General features: G+C 52.1%; 1 long non-coding RNA gene across 1 annotated transcript in view; it reads right to left on the bottom strand.

Annotated features, from left to right (window-relative positions):
* LOC114006576 (uncharacterized) overlaps positions 1 to 3,096 on the bottom strand; it is a 27,379-nt gene extending 24,283 nt beyond the window's left edge. Inside the window, exon 1 of the long non-coding RNA XR_003548289.1 lies at positions 2,333 to 3,096. This is a non-coding gene — a long non-coding RNA (uncharacterized LOC114006576). The remainder of the gene's footprint in view (positions 1 to 2,332) is intronic.
* Positions 3,097 to 6,659: the final 3,563 nt, after the last annotated feature.

Below are 6,659 nucleotides of genomic sequence, written 5' to 3'. Positions count from 1 at the left end.
CTGTATTTATTAGTCCCCCCACCGCCCCCCCAGCCCCAGAACCCCTCCACCATCCCAGCGATGCTCTGTATTTGTTAGTCAGTCCCCCCGCTGCCCACCCAGCCCCAGAACCCCTCCACCATCCCAGCGATGCTCTGTATTTGTTAGTCAGTCCCCCCGCTGCCCACCCAGCCCCAGAACCCCTCCACCATCCCAGCGATGCTCTGTATTTGTTAGTCAGTCCCCCCGCTGCCCACCCAGCCCCAGAACCCCCGTGCCACTCTCCTGTCTATGGCTTTGCCTAGGTGCTTACAAGTGGAATTGTGCAGCCTTGTCCTTTGGTCTCAGGCCGCGTTCCCTTCGCATCCCTGCTCTCCCGTACAAGGACGCCACCACGTGGGGGTTAGACACCGCCCTGCTCCAGCACAAACCTATTTGAATTTAGTGAATTAACCTGCGACCCCATCAATCAGTTGGGTTCGTATCCTGAGACACTGGGGGTTAGGACCTCAATGTGTGAATTCCGGGGGCACAAGTCAACCCCTAACAGGTACTGGGGACCCTAACAGATGGAGGACAGACGGCCATGCTGGAGGGCCGAGGGGGAGGGATGGGTGAGTAAATTCTTGTTTTGTCAACCCTTGACCCCTGTTTCCTGACAGAGGCCATTTCCCTGGCGTATTTCCCCAGCTTGGCTGACTCACCAGGAGGAAGGGAAGGGCAGGAACCACTGCCGCCGGCCAGGGACCTCTGCCTCTGTCCAGGCCTAGCGCAGCCTCCAGGGGGCTCCTCGCACCGCTCAAGTGTCCTGCCTGGCCAGTGGGCCGCCACTCAGCCCCAGGGCCCACTCACCCAGAGGCCCAGCGTCCCAGCTGGGAATCTCGGCAGGGCACTCTGCGACCCACACGCAGTGAGCACTCCGCCCTCCTTCTGCAGACAAGTACTAAGCCCACTGTGTAGCAGACCCAGTTCTAGGCCCCAGAGATACAGCAGCAAGCAGAAGGGATAGCCTCTGCCCCTGGGAAGGACACGTTCACATGGAAGGCAAGAAATGAAATGCACAGTCCTCTCCGGGTAGCAACTGGGACGGAGGGAGCAGAGCAGGGGAGGAGGAGAAAGCATGCTTGGGGTGGCTGGGGCGTTTCCTGTGTAAACGAGAAGCCATCTCTGATGAGTGACTTTGGAGAAGCCCAAAAGTAGGGAGGGAATCGGCCATGGGGACCCTGGGGGACAGTGACCCAGGCTGAGGGAAGTGCCTGGGCCAGAGCAGAGAGGCAACGATTGCATTCAAGAAACAGTCAAGTCCACGGGACCAGCAGTTGGACTCCCATGTAGTTGACCGTGGTTCGAGTCCTGGACCCGGTGGCTTAAACTCACGCTGGGTGCGTGTGCGTGCGTGCCCAATATCTCGAGAGGAGGATGGAGGAGAAGGGATTGCAGCGTGGCCAACTCCCCTGGGGGTGATTTCCCGTCTCTCTTTCTGGCGAGCGCACACGCCCTATAGCAAAAACCTCTCCAAAGAAAAAAAAAAAAGAAGAAACAGCCAAGTCCAGGGTGTGTGTGCAGGGGCAGGAGGGAGGGCGCCTTGTGGTGGGAGTGCTGGCAACGTAGCCCTACAGAGCTGTGCTTCCCCTGGAGAAACTAAGGGTAAAAGGAGGATTAGGGGACTAGCAGATGGCACTGTGGTTATGTTGCTGGACTCCCACATGGCTGACCGTGGTTTGAGTACCAGACCTGGCAGCTTGAAACTCACACTGGGCATGGGTACATGCCCAAAATTCCAGGAGGAGACTGGAGGAGAAGGGACTGTGGTGTGGCCATCCCCCAGGGGAGTGATTTCTCATCTTCTGTCTCTCTGTCTTTCTCTGTCTCTCTGGTGAGCATAGGTACCCTATAGCAAAAATCTCTTTTAAAAAATTGTTTTTAAATAAGGAATGAGAATAAAACATCCCTTGCCCTCAGGGAACCTCCAGCTCAGGGTCAGAATTAGGGCAACCCCAAAGGAGCTCTACTGACCACGGAATTAATGGTGAAGAAGCTCAGCCCTGAGAGACAGGATGCTTTGCCAGGTCTGGGTACTGGCAGGTCTCAATCTAGAGAACTGGTTTTCAGTGTTGGTTGAAGACTCAGAACCCAAAGGAGTTGCTTGTTTGCTTGTTTATCTTCCATTTAAATTGAGAGGGGAAAGTGCGGTGATTTCAAGGTTAACCACTTCTGCTTCAGAAGCCGGGCTGACTTTGCCCAGCCGAGCCCTGCTGCAGACCGCAGGGCATGGATGTGTGCATACATGTACATGCATGTGTGCGTGTGTGTGTGTGTGTATGTGTGTGTGTGCAAAGGTGCATAAACTTACCTTCCCCGGCTGATCACACAGTCCGAGAAGCAGACATCTCCCTCCTGCCATCTTGCCTGGCTCCCTTCAGCATGGCTTTCCTGGGGTAGTTCTCTCCAGGAGGGAAGGACAGGGATGGGTACAGGATAAGGGGAGGGGTAGGGAGGACACTGGAGCGTTTGCAGTGAAAGCAGATGTACACAAGCCACTCAGGCGAGTCACAGAGGCACAGGAGGACCAGGACTGAAATGTGGGTGGAGCCAGCGTCACTGTGAGCCCTCGGTGCTCTGAGGGTTTGGGAGGGCAGCTCCAGGTCAGGACAAGTCCTGAAGGGGTGCCACGTGAGGAACCAGCCAGAGCTGAAAACAGGCAGTATTTCCTTGCCGAGCAGGAGCCTCAGCCTCTGAGGAGTTTGTGTGGGGAGAAGGCCAGGCAGGGAGCCAGGGAATCCTGGGAGGAAGGCTGGGCCTGGGGAGGGAAGGGCTGAGGTGTCCAGGCAGCTCTGAGGGCAGTCTGTGTCCCACACTTCTCAAGTGGCAAGCCCAGTGGGGCAGCCCCCAAATCTCCTCCCAAGAGGAGGAGCCCAACGGATGTGGCCTGGGGGGTAGAATTAATGGCCTTCCCTGTGTAGGGGATGTCTTCCATAGGATTCTCATGGTCCAAAAGGTGGGTGTTTTCTTTCCTTTTTGACAGTTTATGAAAACAAAGTTCCAAAAAGATTAGTGTTACTCCGGAGCCTCCCAGCAAGGAAGTGGCAGAGCCGGGACAGGCCCCTGCACTCTGCCTCCCAGTGGCCACTCCTTCTGCCACCCTGACCTCCTCTGGAAGGCTGCAGGGCTGTGGTGGGAGGGCAGCAGACATTCCGTGTGCCCCCATGCTGATGCTGAGGGGGCTCACAGGGGAGGAGAGCATGCTGTCTACTCACCAGAACCGCCCACCCGCAAGCAGCGCCTCCTGATCCAAGACAGAGCTGATCCAAGACAGAGCTGGGTGTTGCGGAGAGTCTGAGCCTGCTGGGGTGCGGTCGTGCTGTGTGTGCCCTTTAGTGTGGGAAGGAGGAAACCCCGACCTTGGGAAGCGCGAGAGAACAGGCCCGCCAGCCACCACGGATGCCACCAGTCCATAACTGGATTACTGAGTCATCCTACAATCCCAGGTACCGCACGGGGACAGCTGGACAGAGGCCGTCAGGGGACAGAGGCCGTCAGGGAACCGGGGCCTGGGCACCAGCCAATCAAGCATGCAGGACAAGAGCCAATCTGGGCACCACCTCCTGGGCCTCCACGGAGTCAGAGAGAGGGTAATGAGAACTGAAGAATTGGGGACTGCTCCTTGTTATAGTAATTACAAACGTATTCATAATGATGCTATTAGGAACCGCTATGCTTTATGCTTGTTTTTTTTTTTTAATTGACAGAGGGCACATGAACTCACCAAAGAGGGAGAAAGAAAGCGACCCTCGCCCCAATCGGGCATGGTCACACCTCAATTCTGTTTCCTCCATTTCTCTATCCCATCGGGATGTAGGACACACATACACATACACAAGAACACACACGAACACACACGAACACATGCACCCAGCATAGTTTCCAAGTCCCCCAGGCAGGAATTCAAACCATGGTCGGCCATGTGGGATCCAGCTCCCAGTGCGATGTGCTTAATCACTGTGCTCTGGGCTTGGCCCACCAGCCGTCCTTATTGAGTGCTGCACGGTGTTAAACAGTGTGTGGCATTACACAACTAAATCCTGACAGTGACCCTATGAAGAGGTGCTCTTATTCCCCTTTTACAGATGAGGAGTCGGGCTCAGAGAGGTGACATAACTTACCCTACACTGTACAACTAGTGTGTGACAGAGCCCGGACCCAAACCGAGACCACACGTACAATCATGAGGAACTGACGCTCCTGCATCCACTGTACTGATAAGGAAATACCTCCAAAGTGCAATGCAGACATTTTCGAATGCTAGTGTAACAAACGGCCAAAGTGCAATGCACTACAGAAGACACACGTGCCTCTCGCTGGGCTGAACGGGAGCTCTGTGCAGGGCTGTGCTCCTTTCTGGAGCATGTAGGGCACAGTCTGTTTCCTCGCCTTTTCCAGCTCAGAGGTCGCCCACATCCCTTGGCCACAGTCCCTGCCTCTGTCAAGTCAGCATTGCCACATCCTTCCCTGACCCTTGGTCACATCTGCCTCTGACCACTGCCATAACCCCCACCCGATCTCAGGGCTTAGACTTGATCCCATCTGCAAAGTTCCTTTTGTCATGTAGGCTGACACATGCATGGGCTCCAGGGACCACGGATGTCGAGGATGTGGACATCTTTAGGAGCCACCATTCTACCTACGACATGTAATACAGGGGGAGAAAGCAAGGTTCAGACCAATAGCAACGGGCTTTTTCTGATATTGGAAAAATGGAGTGAGGGAGGCCAGCCGTGTAGCCTAGGGGCTAAGGGAGCCACATCTCACATGCCAATTGCAATTTGAATCCCAGCCCTGGCTACCTGAAAAGGGCACCACCCACTGGGGAGTGCTTGCTTTCTCTCTCTCTTTCTCTCTCTCTCTCTCTCCCACCACACTCTCTCTGTGTCTGTCTCTCGTGAATGCATGTGCCTTCTGGCAATTACATAAAGATGATGGGAGGCAAATAATACTACGTATTAGTATTTGTTGTCTTCGCACAAGAAAAATACATAGGGCCAGCTGGTGGCGTGAAGTTAGGATGGCTGTATTCCACATGGCCAGCGGGGCAGTTGGAGTGCAGGACTCAGCAGCTTGTGATACTGCATTTGTGTGTGCACAGTAGTCCAAACGGAAGAGAAATGGAGGAGAAGGGAGAACAGTGTGGCCATCCCCACAGAGTGTGCTTAAGAAGAAAAAAGGAGAAAAGGAGAAGGAGGAGGAAGGAGAAGAAGGAGGAGGAGGAGGAAGAAGAGAGGAAGAAGAAGAAAAAGAGGAAGAGGAGGAGGAAGAGAAAGAAAGAGAGGAGAAGAAGAAAAAGAACAAAAGAAAGAGAGATAGAGAGAAAGAAAGAGAGAGAGAAAAGAAAGAAAGAAAGAAAGAAAGAAAGAAAGAAAGAAAGAAAGAAAGAAAGAAAGAAAGAAAGTCTCCAGCCTTGAAAAACCAATACCTGGTTCCTGCAATCCCAGAGATAGAAGGAGCAATGGAGATGCTGCGATGCCAGAGATAGAAGGCAGGAGCTGCTGCCCCATCTATGCTGACACAGTTCTGCCCCTCACCCATTCAGGACCTACGGGCAGGGCCAAGTCAAGCTGCTCAGCTTGAGCTCATCAGCAGGGATTCCCCACCCAAGCTGCTATGGGGAAGGAGGGTGCTCCAGCCCTCACAGTGTGCTAGTGCACCACACAAGTAGTCTGCCACCTTACATTCCACTTGTCAGCTCAGCCTCCATTCACACTGACAGCAGTTAGGTTTCAGTATTCAAGAACCGAATACCTGAAAATAGGAAAATTTGGAGGAATTCTTTCCACATAACTCCCTTGGTGGTAAAAGAAGAAAAACTCCCCTGTGAAAACCTGAACCCAAAACTCCTGCTATGGATTCCACACTCCCAACCACAGCAGTGGCAGGAAATTGACACAGAGCTTACACATATCATAGAGAAGTGCAGGAACACACAGCTACAGAAACGTGCTCCAAAGAAGAATGAAAGTGGGTATACCATCAGATGACTAAAAATCAAAGCAGAGCCCCAAGAAATAGTAGATAATCAGGAAATACTATACTCTCAAAGAATCATAACTCCTCACCAACAATGCATAAAGCAAAAGAGATCACAGAAATATCAGAAAAAGAATTCGGAATATTCATTGCAGTAAAACTTAATGATAAGCAAGAGAAAACAACCAATTCTAGGAGAAAACAACCAATCCTTCCATGACTTGAAAAGGAATTCCATAAAGAGATAGGCACACTGATAAAGAATCAAACACAATTTCTGGAGATAAAGAATATGATGCAGGAAATCAAAACTTCCCTCAAAAGTATCAACAGAAGATTAGACCATGCAGAAGAAAGAATCTCTGACCTTGAAAACAAAACTTCCAATTAAGTCCAAGCAACTAAAAAGAATAGAAGAATAACCATTAGAAATCAGGACAATATACAGAAAAGCCTAGACACGATTAAATGGCCAAATGTCCACATAATTAGGCAAAGAGACAGGTAAAGATATAGAAAATATCTCTCATATGGGACCAGCAGACGGCATAATGACTACATCGCCGGACTCCCATGTAGTCGACTGCAGTTCAAGTCTTGAACCTGGTGGCTTAAACTCACGCCAGGAACATGTGTGTGTGTGTGTGTGTGTGTGTGTG

The sequence above is a fragment of the Tupaia chinensis genome, unplaced genomic scaffold, assembly GCF_000334495.1.
Source record: "Tupaia chinensis unplaced genomic scaffold, TupChi_1.0 Scaffold149011_1, whole genome shotgun sequence".
Lineage (NCBI taxonomy): Eukaryota > Metazoa > Chordata > Mammalia > Scandentia > Tupaiidae > Tupaia > Tupaia belangeri.
Note: the sequence above shows the minus strand (reverse complement) of the source record. Positions and strands in the feature narration are given on the sequence as shown.